The sequence below is a fragment of the Pinus tabuliformis genome, chromosome 5_2 (assembly GCF_031772625.1).
Source record: "Pinus tabuliformis cultivar Carrire ecotype Pingquan chromosome 5_2, CPIR1, whole genome shotgun sequence".
Taxonomy (NCBI): Eukaryota; Viridiplantae; Streptophyta; class Pinopsida; order Pinales; family Pinaceae; genus Pinus; species Pinus tabuliformis.
The window spans coordinates 687,127,569-687,140,939 of record NC_142306.1 but is presented as its reverse complement, the minus strand read 5'-3'; the positions used below and the strand labels follow the sequence as shown (position 1 = coordinate 687,140,939).

Sequence of the window (13,371 nt, the reverse complement as noted above, 5' to 3'; positions counted from 1 at the left end):
TATAGTTACCAAACAAAATGAACGGTAACTCATTTTTACTAATTACATCAATACATTTAATGATAATTTGTTGTCATTTCTAACAACAACATTGAAACCACCTTAAAGGATTGAAGCAAGCTGAGAGGGTTGGAACCCTAGAGGACATGAATCCTCATATAAGGTTGGAGCCTTGTAGGAAACCAAGTCGGAGCTTGGATTGTCTTTGAGGATTGAAGTTCTTATAAGAGGTTGGAGCCTCATTGAGACCATGGTTGAACCTTGTGAGAATTAGAATTTGTTGTAGAGGTTGGAGTCTGGTTGTTTGTAAAAGGATTGGAGCCCTCATCATTCTTACTAATAAAATTATCTTCTTGTTGTACATCTTGTGTTCTAATTTAATTAATAATCTTAATTGGCATAATATAACAATTGTAAAGAAATATTGATTTGCCCCTCTCTCAGTGTTTCCAAAAGGACCGAGACCAAGCTAGCTAGCTTGGACCTTGAAGTGAACCTGCCCACCATGAATTGCAATTTCTCTTCTTCATTAGCTCGCCAATATTTGCTCATCGATTCTTTTCCCAACACCAACTGCCTCCACAGGCCAACCAACCCCACTGGATTTCGATTCCCGCTCATCACTTCGATTTGCCGCATCTTATACTCCAAGCATACATCGACCTGCACAAACCTCCCATTTCATATTCAAGTGTCCACTGCTCAAATCACATGGAGCTACAAAGCCAACCATTATATGACCAAGAAGAGTAAGGGTTATGTTTTCTCAAAGGGAAGAATTGTAGCAGCAACACCAAATCCAATCCCAACTCCCTTTTTTCGTTGAAGATAAATCACAAGACTATGACTTCTCTCAATGGCAATAGAAGGCGACAACTACCATAGGCTTAAGACAATGGTTAAATCCACTTTTGGGGATCTCAAAAGTTTTAGTGGGTGGTCATATGATTCCTCATCATGACTTCTTTCAACGACAACAAAAGGCGACAACTGCCACAAGCTTAAGACAATCGTCAAATCTACTTCTGGGGATCTCAAAAATTTCAGTGGGTGGTCATATGGCTCATCATCAAACCCCAAAATTGGTCCATGCTCTTCCTCCTTCCATTCTCGGGTATAACATGGCAACCACGCTTTCTTATATGTCAAAGCCACATGTCAGAGTTTAATTGGAGAAAGGAAAATGAAAATAATACTTTAATGTAACTAGTAATTGATTTTAAAAATATAATTTATTGTTAAAAAATAAATTATTAATTATATATATATATATATAAACACATATAATAATTAAAATTAATAATTTATCGTTAAAAACACATATAATAATTAAAATATTATAAATAAAAAAACTTAATAAAAAATAACACAGTATAATAAACAAATTCTTTAAAAAACTAGGCATGCGCGCTTGCATTGCATGCAGCCCACGTGCCTCCTCTGGGAATCCCTTGGCTGATGGCACGGGTATAGCTACTGCTTATTTTTAGGGGTATTCTTGGCCAATCCGTTCATGCAAAATTGATGGCAGGGGTATAGCAACTGCTTCTCATTTATGAAGATGAAGAATATTGGAACCTTGAATACCAGTCTGGAGTGGACCGAGGCATAGACCTCGGAAGCGGTATCAGTGCGGCTATATCCATATTAAAACTTCTTCATGAGCTGTTCAAAATTAGGGTGGGTGGACAAGATCGAAGCTGTGCGGTTTTTCATATCCCAATTCCTTGCAGGTATGGCTTATGCAAATATAAATTTCCTAAGTTTTACAAGTCTTTGAAATTGAGGCGGACTCTATTTTATTGGATTTTTTTTGTTGATTAATGGTAGAATTTGATCTGGGTATGTCCACATTGGTGGCCCGAGCTCAGTGTAAATTATCTACAAGAACAGTAAGTGGGCTGTTTAGGAGGGAGGTTGGGTTTAACCCTGTGTAGAATGAGATCCCCAACCTTTTTCGTACAGTGGTAAATCCCTCTGCATAAACCTGCTTTTCATATTCTTTTAGCAAGGCTGCCAATTATCTGTGAACATGGCCTCTTTTAGGAGGTAAGTATTAGAACGTTTTTTTTTTTTTTTTTTTTCTTCTTCTTCCGGGAATCATTTTCGTACAGTGGTAAATCTCTCTGCATAAACCTGCTCTTCATATTCTGTTGGCAAGGCTGCCAATTATCTGTGAACTCGGCCTCTTTTAGGAGGTAAGTACTAGAACGGCTTTATGATTCCCGTAGAGAGAAAGTTCTCATGAGTGAATTGTACCCACATATAAAGTTACCATCATAGTGGAAAAGATGGTGACTGAATAATTCATTTTGAAAGCAATGTGACACTTACCAGAAATTAAATAATTAAATAAGCCTTTTCCATTATGGGAAAACAAAATAAAAAAAATAAAAAACTCATAAATTTGTTGTTAACTTGAGTGGGCCTAGTGGCTCTAATGGTTGGGTGGGCCTAATGAATCTAATGGTTGGTTGGGTGGGCCTCATGGTTAAGAGCATGTCTTTCCTTGTAAGAGTTTTGTCTTTCCTGGTAAGAGTTTTGTTGAGTTTTGTTACAAGTTTTGTTGAGTGGGCATGTCTTTCCTCCTAATAGTTTTGTTGAGTAGGCATGTCTTTCCTCTTAAGAGTTGAGTTGAGTGGGCCTAAGAGTTAAGAGCATGTCTTTCCTCCTAAGAGTAGGTCAGGTTCAAAACTAGAGGGGTAACCTAAGAGTAGGTCAGGTTCAAAACTAGAGGGCAAAACTAGAGGAGTAGAGTATGTATGACTTTGCAGAGGTGGGTCCCTTGTCCCGCAAACAAGGGGTCTCATACACCAATTTGGTGTCTCATACACCAATTTGGTGACCAATTTAGTGTCTCCTAGGGAGTATGTATGACTTTGCAGAGGTGGGTCCCTTGTCCCACAAACAACAAACAAGGGGTCTCATACACCAATTTGGTGTTTCATACACCAATTTGGTGTCTCCACACCAATTTGGTGACCAATTTAGTGTCTCATAGGGAGTATGTATGACTTTGCAGAGGTGGGTCCCTTGTCCCACAAACAACAAACAAGGGGTCTCATACACCAATTTGGTGTCTCCACACCAATTTGGTGTCTCATACACCAATTTGGTGTCTCCACACCAGTTTGGTGACCAATTTAGTGTCTCCTAGGGAGTATGTATGACTTTGCAGAGGTGGGTCCCTTGTCCCACAAACAACAAACAAGGGGTCTCATACACCAATTTGGTGTCTCATACACCAATTTGGTGTCTCCACCAATTTGGTGTCTCCACACCAATTTGGTGACCAATTTAGTGTCTCATAGAAGGGGTCTCATACACCAATTTGGAGTCTCCAACAAACAAGGGTCTAATAAACCAATTTGGTGTCTGTGGTGTCCGGTGTCTCGTGTCTCTCGCTTGGCCCATACAAGAGTTAAAATTGGATAATAATAATAATAACTTATTATATACAACATATTATTTACTGCATTATTATTTTATTTTCTTTCATTCTTTCATTATCATTGAAATTAATGCAGGCTGTATCGTTTTTCTAGTGCAGGTATAAAGAGAAAAATTTCATGGGACAGGAGCAAAATCTATGAAGCCTTCTCTAACAAGGCCACAATTTCACAATTTCACCTGGACGATGAATTTCTTGGCAAGAAGTTCTTAAGAAATTTGCCTGTGAGAGTGTTTAAATCTTTTTTTCATGGTGAAAATGGTGAAAATGAATTCAGCACCATCAAGAACCTTTTGGGCACCAAAGAATCCTTAAGAATTTTAAAAAATTTCCATAAATTTCCATGGGATTTTCTCAAAATCATGCCAGAATTTCTATTGTTTTCCAGGTGAAAAAGTGAAAACGTGGCCGGTTCAGACTAGTGAATCTTTAATTTGTGTCATAATATTTCTACTTTTAACTACTCTTTTGTCAGCGGTTTTAGACATTTTCTTGTCTGAATTACGGGTCTTAAAAGGCAAAGGCTTCTCTGTATTACAGAGTTGAAAAGGCAGAGGTGGGTAGCTAGTCTAGTCTGTGCTTAAAAGGCAAAGGCTTCTCTGTATTACAGAGTTGAAAAGACAAAGGTGGGTAGTTAATCTGTGCTGGGTGTGACGTCTGCAACTCAAAAGAGGATTGGTAGCGTGGGTATAGTGAAGTAACAATATCACAAAGGCAAGTAGGTAGTGTATGGAGGATTTCATTGACCTTGATTTCTTTAACTTTTTTTAGTTTCACTGTGGAGAGGGTTTGATTTGATTGCTTGGCAAGTAGGTAGTGTATGGAGGATTTCATTGACCTTGGTTTGATTGACTTTTTTTAGTTTCACTATGGAGAGGGTTTGATTTGATTGCTTGCTACAATGGCCCTTCACTCTAGTGATCAAACCCTGTACACATAGACACTGACAAAAGGTCAATGTAGAAAAGGAGTCAAGATCAAACCCTGTACACATAGACACTGAAAAAGGGTCAATGTAGAAAAGGAGTCAAGATCAAACCCTGTACAGATAGACACTGAAAAAGGGTCAATGTAGCAATCAAATTTTCGACCACCTGCTTACCTTTGTGATATGTTTGCATTCTTCACTCTAGGCATACTACCAAATTTTTTACCCAGCACAGACTAGCTACCAGCCTCTGCTACACAGATAAGAAATGTCTAGAAAGGCTGACAAGAGAATGCAACCCAACAAATGGGTGCTTCCCACCCTCCCAGCAAAAGGAAGACAAATAACAGGTCTCGGGAATCTGTGACGAAACAGGATACAGCGGATAAGAAGACAGTCCTTCTTTGGAAGAAGGAAGACTAGAAAACCATAATGGAGGCAATTTTGGACTGTATCAAAAATTATGTTCCTTTCCCAACAAATGTTCCAAAATTATGGAAAATGTGAATGAACCCATAGAGCATGAGGTAAGAAACCACATATATCTAAAAAATTAGACGTTTGTGGAGTAGATAGGTATCTGCATTGGAGAAGATGAAAGACCCTGATTTTCAATACAAAGATTCATACCAGGAGCAAATTTTTCGTGTTTCAAAAGTGTATGGGGTGAGCCCAAAGCTTAACAGCATCTCGCTCATGCAGGGGACCAGTTGGAGATTCAGCAGGAGCTGTTTCTTGCTGGAAATCCAGTGATAAATTGAAAAAAGATTCAGTGCACCGAGATCAGCCTCTCCGATGTAATTAAGGAAGCTAAGATTGTATTGGTTGTGTTCTCTGCTAATGTAAAAAATATGGTGGAAAGTAACCATGCCCGGACTAAGGCATTCGTAGAAGAGAACTTCAACATCATTTCCACAAGAAATAGTCCTGCGGCTATTGGAGGCTTAACCCAAATGAAGATTCATAGCAGGAAGGTTGCCCTTTCTCATGTAAGAAATGAAGCAGCTAGGCCTCCGATGACTGAATTTTCTGAAAGTGAAATAGGAATTCTAGAAAATTCTTACACCTACAGTAAGACATTAGTAGAAAATCACCTGAGTCTTATTTCGACAAGAAACAATCCTACTTGCCATGGAGGCGAAAGCCAGTTAAATACAAGCAGGGATCTTTCCGGGAGGGCTCAAGCTCTGCATGACAATGGGCAAAGACAACAAGGTCTTGAAAGGGAGGCAAATTCACAATGTTCGAGAGTGTTGCAGTTGGAATACCGGATGGTTGAAGCCCACGACAGTGTTGCAGTTGGAATAACGGATGGTTGAAGCCCACAACACAGGAAAATGAATTCACATATTTTAGATATCAACTTTCACAGGTGGAATAGAAATCAAGTTTAAACTATATATATTTTAGATATCAAGTTTGATGGCTGACTGGTTGTCAATGAATAATGATGTAGCTTCTGCCTGAGAAATGCCCAAGTCCTGCAAAATTTTGCGCAACCAAACAATTTCACATGTTGCTTCCCATGCTGAAATGTACTCTGCTTCTGCTAAAGAAGTGGCCATTTGCATCCTATGGGTTTAACATTTTGAGGACAATCAACAAGTTTCCAAGTGTTGTTATCAATTACTGCTCGATATTCTTCAATCATAGCCTATTGCCATTCTTTATGTTTTACTGCTTCTTTGTATGTGGAAGGTTCAGTAAAATCATGTGTTGTCAAGGCAAAATTTCCTTCACTTCTGTGTGACTTTCTTGTGCCTGTTTTATTCTGCTCATCAGGCTTTACATCTTTCAAAAGTTGAACTGCCCATTTTGGTAGTTGATGCTCAGTTGTTTGAGATTCTGAAAAATCACCATCATTGTAAAGAGGATTAATATAAACTGATGTTCGTCGATTAGTTGGAGATTCTGGAGGTGGAGAATCACTGTCAGAAGAACTATTGCTGCTTGGAGATGCGAATGAACTGCTAGAAGATCCAGATGGTGTTGTTGAAGTAGATGGATTGGATGAATCATCTTCAGATGAAGGAAAATCAAGTTCATACCAATTTGGTGAATTTGGTTGACTTTGTGTATTTCCTTTTCTTCGACTGCCTTTAGTTTCTAACTTTTGAAGAAGACTTTCGATTTCTTCAACACTCTTACTCTCTGTTTCATAAAAAATTACATCCTTGCTCACAATAAATTTTCCATTGGTCAAAAGACGGTACCCTTTCTTCTCATCAGAATAGCCAATCATTGTGCATTTTAAACTTCTTGAGTCAAGCTTAGTTCGTTTTTCTTTCGGAACTAAGGCATAACATATTGATCCAAAAACTCTAAGATGTTTAACTCGAGGTTTGAAACCAAACCAAGCTTCGTAAGGTGTGATTCTGTCTAAAGAAGCAGTTGGAGATCTATTTCTTAAGTAGACAACTGTATGAATTGCTTCTGCCTAATATGTTGGACTTAACCTCTTAAAAGTTAACATAGATCTCGCCATACCTAACAAGGTGCGATTCATTCTTTCTACTACTCCATTTTGCTGTGGAGTGTAAACATTGGTAAGATGTCGTTTTATGCCATTATCACTGCAATAAGTTTTGAATTCATTTGAAGTGAATTCTCCCCCATTATCTGTCCTGAGAGTACCTATCTTTTCTTTGACTTCATTTTCAACAAGTTGACGAAAAATTTTAAACTTTTCGAATGCTTTTGACTTTTGCTTTAAGAAATAAACCCAAGTCATTCTACTGAAATCATCAATGAATAGTAAGAAATATTTACAACCATCGAATGAACTTTGTAGTGGTCCACAAACATCACTGTGAACTAGTTGTAGCTGCCTGTTTGCACGCCATGAACTTGTTGGAAAGCTTTCTCGACTTTGTTTTCCATAAATGCAAGCTTCACATTTTGCATTTTCCTTTTTGAAAGTGGGAAGTCCTTTAACCATCCCTTGTTTCTGCAATTGAGAAAGACTATCAAAATTTAAATGTCCATATCTTACATGCCATAATATTATAGGTGAAATTCCTGTAGTCACTGCCCCTGCAAAATCAGAATGCCTTGGAATAACTGTCCCTTTCATCCTTAACAGTTTTCCATCTTCATAACCTGTCATCACAGTTTTCAAGCTCTGTTTGACTGAATTAATCTTAACTAGGCCATCTTCCATAATTACCTGATGTCCTGCTTGTCGAATCGTGACTAAAGACAACAAATTTTTCTTAAAGGTTGGTACATACCATACATTTGAAATCATTTTTTCTCCAATGCCAGGGAGAAAAACTTTAACTGCTCCTTTTCCATAAGGAGTATGTTTTGTATCATCTGCAAGAAAAATGGAATTAAGTTGGCAATCTTGAAAATTCCAAAAAAATCACGTCGACAAGTCATGTGCTGAGTTGCCCCTGAATCCAAGATCCAGGCATCTTCATAATCACTTCTAAGATGGGATGAAAGTTGTAATGCCAACGAGGAAGTAAAAACATATTCTGAGTTATCATCATCTTGATCATTTGCAAATTGTGCTGAGTGCTGATGAAACTTGGGAATTTTATTAAGAGAAGTTCGACAATCTTCAGCATAATGTCCAACTTTGTTACATCTTCGACACACAATTTGACTTAAGTCTCTTCCTCTTCCTGAAGATTGTCCTCTGCCTTTGCTTTGACTTCTATTTTGAGGTTGTCCTCTACCTTGATTATTATTTCCTTGTCCTTGAAAATAGCCTCTTCCTTGATTGTTTCCTCTGCCTTGAAAATTACTCCTGCCTGAACTGTTGCCTCTATTAAAGTTGTTTCCTCTGCTTTGGCTTCGACCTCGACTTTGTACATTATGTGTTGCTTGATTCTGATTGAAATTCCCTCTGCCTCTGCTTCGAGAACTGTTAGTTGATGATTTACTAGTGCTGGCCTCTGTGAAGAAAACATTTTCACCAACTGTCTTTTTCTTCCCAAAGGTTTTATCATGTTGGGTCAACATTTTGCAGAGCTTATCAAACTTTAGCTTCTCTAACTTTCCAGTTAATTGTAGAGTCTCCAAAAAATGTGTGTAGGAAGAAGGAAGTCCAACAATTAAAATTGTGACAATAAAACTATCATCTACTGCTGGAAAACCAGCATTAATGATTTCTGCCTAATATTCTTAAGTCTTGAGATATATTCAAGAACATCACCTCCTTCAGTCAATTTTTGTTGCAATAATTTTAATTGTAGATCAACTTTCTTTGATTTAGGCTGAGTATCGAAGAGTTCTTTAAAAGTTCTCAAAGCAGACCATGCATCTGTAGAATTTTCTATATGGACATATATTTCATCATTGACAAAAGATTTAATGAGAGCTAATGCTTTGGGATTCTTAACTTCCCATTTTGCTAGTGCAGCGGCATCTGTGGGTTTATTTGGCTTAATATCCCCATCACATATACCCTGTCACAGTGCATTATAAATGAGAGTGCTTTCGATGAGGCGTTGCCATGTTTTATAAGATTTTGTACCTTCAAGTTTGTCGGAATCAGAAAACAAATTAATCAACTTTGACATTGTAGTGTTGAAGCTTCACACCAAGAATTAAGCTCAAAAAAATATCAAGATGGGCAACACAACATGCAACACACGAAGAAAAAACAATCTATCGGGGCTTGGCCTTGACCCTCGTATAGTCGTTGAAACAGGAGAAAAATGACTGAGCTTTGCACTTGGCTCTAGTCAATTTCTCAAAAAATTACAAGATAACTTTTGAAATTTGATTTTTACAATGAAATCTTGGTAAAAAATAATTACTCCCCTCAAAGTAAAATTACTTCGAGTTACAATGCCACACTTATCTCTCCAAAAAACAAATTATAAATAAAAGCCCCTGAACATTCCAAAAAATTACAAATAACCTTATTACTCCACAAATACTACAAAATCCTTATTACCCCCATAACAAAACATTACATAAAAAATATATATACCTTATCTCTCCATCTTTTCTTTAAAACTCCCATTAAAAAACATAAGTGAATTTTACATGAACTTTAAAACATACATCATGCTTTTTAAAAAACCACATCCTTTGACCATTTAAAATAACTCACGGTGCATGCTTTTAGCAATCCATGCTCGCTGGCTTCTTGCTGCTAGTTTCACTGCAAAAAAAAACAGGTGCATGCTTTTAGCCAGCGAGAGCCAGCGTGAAACCAACAGCAAGAAGCCAGCCAGTGTGAAACCAACAACAAGAAGCCAGCGAGCGTGGATTGCTAAAAGCATGCACTGTGAGTTATTTTAAATGGTCAAAGGATGTGGTTTTTTAAAAAGCATGATGTATGCTTTAAAGTTCACGTAAAATTCACTTATGTTTTTTAATGGGAGTTTTAAAGAAAAGATGGAGAGATAAGGTATATATATATTTTTATGTAATGTTTTATCATGGGAGTAATAAGGATTTTGTAATATTTGTGGAGTAATAAGGCTATTTGTAATTTTTTGGAGTATTCAGGGGCTTTTATTTGTAATTTGTTTTTTGGAGAGATAAGTGTGGCATTGTAACTCAAAGTAATTTTACTTTGAGGGGGGTAATTATTTTTTATCACAATTTGTAAGATCATTGTAAAAATAAAATTTCGAAAGTTATCTTGTATTTTTTTGAGAAATTGACTAGAGCCAAGTGCAAAGTTCAGTCATTTTTCTCTTGTTTCAACGACTATACGAGGATCAAGGCCAAGCCCCGATAGATCGTTTTTGCGTCGTGTGTTGCATGTTGTGTTGCCCATCTTGATATTTTTTTTGAGCCTGATTCTTGGTGCGAAGCTTCAACACTACAATGTCAAAGTTGATTAATTTGTTTTCTGATTCCGACAAACTTGAAGGTACAAAATCTTATCAAACATGGCAACGCCTCATCGAAAGCACTCTCATTTATAATGAACTGTGGCAGGGTATATGTGATGGGGATATTAAGCCAAATAAACCCACAAATGCAGCTGCACTAGCAAAATGGGAAGTTAAGAATGCCAAAGCATTAGCTCTCATTAAATCTTCTGTTAATGATGAAATGTATGTCCATATAGAAAATTCGACAGATGTATGGTCTGCGTTGAAAACTTTTAAAGAACTCTTCGATACTTAGCCCGAATCAAAGAAAGTTGATCTACAATTAAAACTATTGCAACAACAAAAATTGACCGAAGGAGGTGAAGTTCTTGAATATATCTCAAGACTTAAGAATATTAGGCAGGAAATCATTAATGCTGGTTTTCTAGCAGTAGATGATAGTTTTATGGTCACAATTTTAATTGCTAGACTTCCTTCTTCCCACACACATTTTTTGGAGACTCTACAATTAACTGGAAAGTTAGAGAAGCTAAAGTTTGATGAGCTCTGTGAAATGTTGATCCAACATGATAAAACCTTTGGGAAGAAAAACACAGTTGGTGAAGATGTTTTCTTCACAGAGGCCAGCACTAGTAAATCATCAACTGACAGTTCTCGAAGCAGAGGCAGAGGGAATTTCAATCAGAATCAAGCAACACATAATGTACAAAGTCGAGGTCGAAGCCAAAGCAGGGGAAACAACATTAATAGAGGCAACAGTTCAGGCAGGAGTAATTTTCAAGGCAGAGGAAACAATCAAGGAAGAGGCTATTTTCAAGGACAAGGAAATAATAATCAAGGTAGAGGACAACCTCAAAATAGAAGTCAAAGCAGAGGCAGAGGACAATCTTCAGGAAGAGGAAGAGACTTAAGTCAAATTGTGTGTCGAAGATGTAACAAAGTTGGACATTATGCTGAAGATTGTTGAACTTCTCTTAATAAAATTCCCAAGTTTCATCAGCACTCAACTCAATTTGCAAATGATCAAGATGATGATAACTCAGAATATGTTTTTACTTCAGTGGAAAGAGAGGTGTGATATCATAGTTGGAACTACACGTGGGCTGACATATCTTCATAAGTATTTGGAGATCAGGAACATCGACGGAGACATTAAAGCGAACAATCTTTTACTTGATAGTAAACTCATACCCAAAATTGCAAACTTTGGATTAGCTTGCAGAAGATAATAACCATGTTGGCATTAGACTTGTAGGGGCTTTGTTTCATTTTTCTCTATCATTAAATATCCTTTAACAAATGGCCCTAGTGAGTTTATTCTACAGTTCAATATGAGTAGGAAGTAGATGTGGGTAAAACTAATCTTCACCCAGATTCTTTAAGAAAAGAAATCACAGTATTCAAGGCTCAAGCTATATATAAAAAATGATTAATAATATCTCATTTTAAACTCAAGTATGGATTGATTAACAGAATCTTACAGAACACCATCTTCTCTCTTGTTGGTAGAAAAATTTAGCATCACAGTAGAATCTTAACAGTGGATTTATCAAACATCCAGAACACCATCTCCTCTCTTGCTGGTAGAAAAATATAGCATCACAGTAAAATCTTAACAATTGATTTATCAAACATCCAGAGCATCAAATCTTTTAAGCATCAAATATTTTAAGATGCAAACATTTTCTAAAGTTTTTGTACTATAAAAAATATTTGCACTTAGAGAAATATGATTCCTTTGGATAATTCATAAATCCAGAATTAAGATGTATCTATACTGTTTAATCAATTACTGCTATCATCCTATATTTGAGAAAGTTAGGAGATAGAGTTTTCCTTGTACCTGACATTGTGTTGTTTCGCCATAATGTTTAAGAAAAGAATCACACCTTCAAACGCAACCCTCCAAGTTTGTTTGCACTGCTGCAACAAGTCTGCTTTGCTAGTGACTGGTTAGGGCACCCACACGCTGCAACGACCCTTAGAACAATCACCAAACAACCCTTAAATGACTGCAGCCCACACTAGTGGACAAAGCTAGAAGACATGTTTCAAAGTCTCACTACTCATTTCACACCCAAACAAAAACCCTCACAAGGAATGCAACAAAGATCATTTTTTATTTCGTGAAAGTGTTAGCCATAATATTTATCCAAAGTTAAGCTAAGCTTGGAGGGAACCTGACAAAACATAGCCACTAAAGGTAAGACGCCACACGCGAGGAGAAAATACGTTCATACGGAGAAGAAATTTGAAAACCACCACTGTGGAGGCCCTAAGAGCGCATGAACCAGAATCATAGAGATTCTGATAGCAACCGTGCAGTCCAAAACACGTGCGGTTAAATATACGCACATAATTGAAATACAAAGACACATGTGTGCTAGACCAGCGCGGAGTTACATAAAGGCGCAGAGACTCTGAAATTCTTAGACTGTAATTCTAAACATTGGAGACATTCATCCTCTAGACGAATTGAGGTAATGCTTTTTGAGATATTTTTTTATAAAATTTACTATCTGATAATCTCCATTCATACAACAAAGTGTGGGAGTGTTGATTTTCGTGGTGATTTTTTGTTGTTGGGAAATTTTGCCGAAGGTACACGGTGGAATTGAAGCAGTAATCGGTACGAAATAGCAGCAATAAGAGGAACATGCAGTTAGGGCAGCTTCCAAAAATGCTGGTGAAACATAAAACAAAGGTAACTTGTAGCTAGATTTTTTCATATTGTCTGGTGGTTAGTGTTCTTGATCTAAATCGTGAAACTTGAATGGCGAGAAAACATGTGGACAATTTTAATGGGAAACATTATTTGCTTTAAAAAATCATAGGGAATGGTGGTCAGACGTTAACCAAACCCGTAGTCCTTAGAGAATAATGAACACAACCTTTAACACACATAAACATAAAGAAATCAGAAGAAATACCAAGAGACAAATGCCCCAATACTATTTTGGTAAAATTTCTATGAAATGTCCACTGTGCAAGCTGAATCACTATTATTCTCCAAAACCGCTAAAGATTTTCAAGCATAAATCTCATAATGACCCACTACAAAGGATGATCCATCATTGGAGTCAATCCACTGACTGTGTGGAAAGCTCATATGGCAAACACATATCAAGGCACAAGGAGCCACATAATCATTCATCTTAAGTAATAAGAGCCATTTAAGTAGTCCCATA

The 13,371-nt window shown here is 37.1% G+C and overlaps 1 protein-coding gene across 2 annotated transcripts in view; it reads left to right on the top strand.

The window, feature by feature from the left end:
• Positions 1–1,405: 1,405 nt before the first annotated feature.
• The window catches only part of LOC149160973 (uncharacterized), a 342,465-nt gene continuing 330,499 nt past the window's right edge, over positions 1,406–13,371 (top strand). Inside the window, exon 1 of one of the 2 annotated variants that reach the window (XM_089436855.1) lies at positions 1,406–1,733. The gene's annotated coding sequence lies outside the window, so the exon portion shown is untranslated. The remainder of the gene's footprint in view (positions 1,734–13,371) is intronic. The other variant, XM_089436856.1, reaches the window with a different exon arrangement.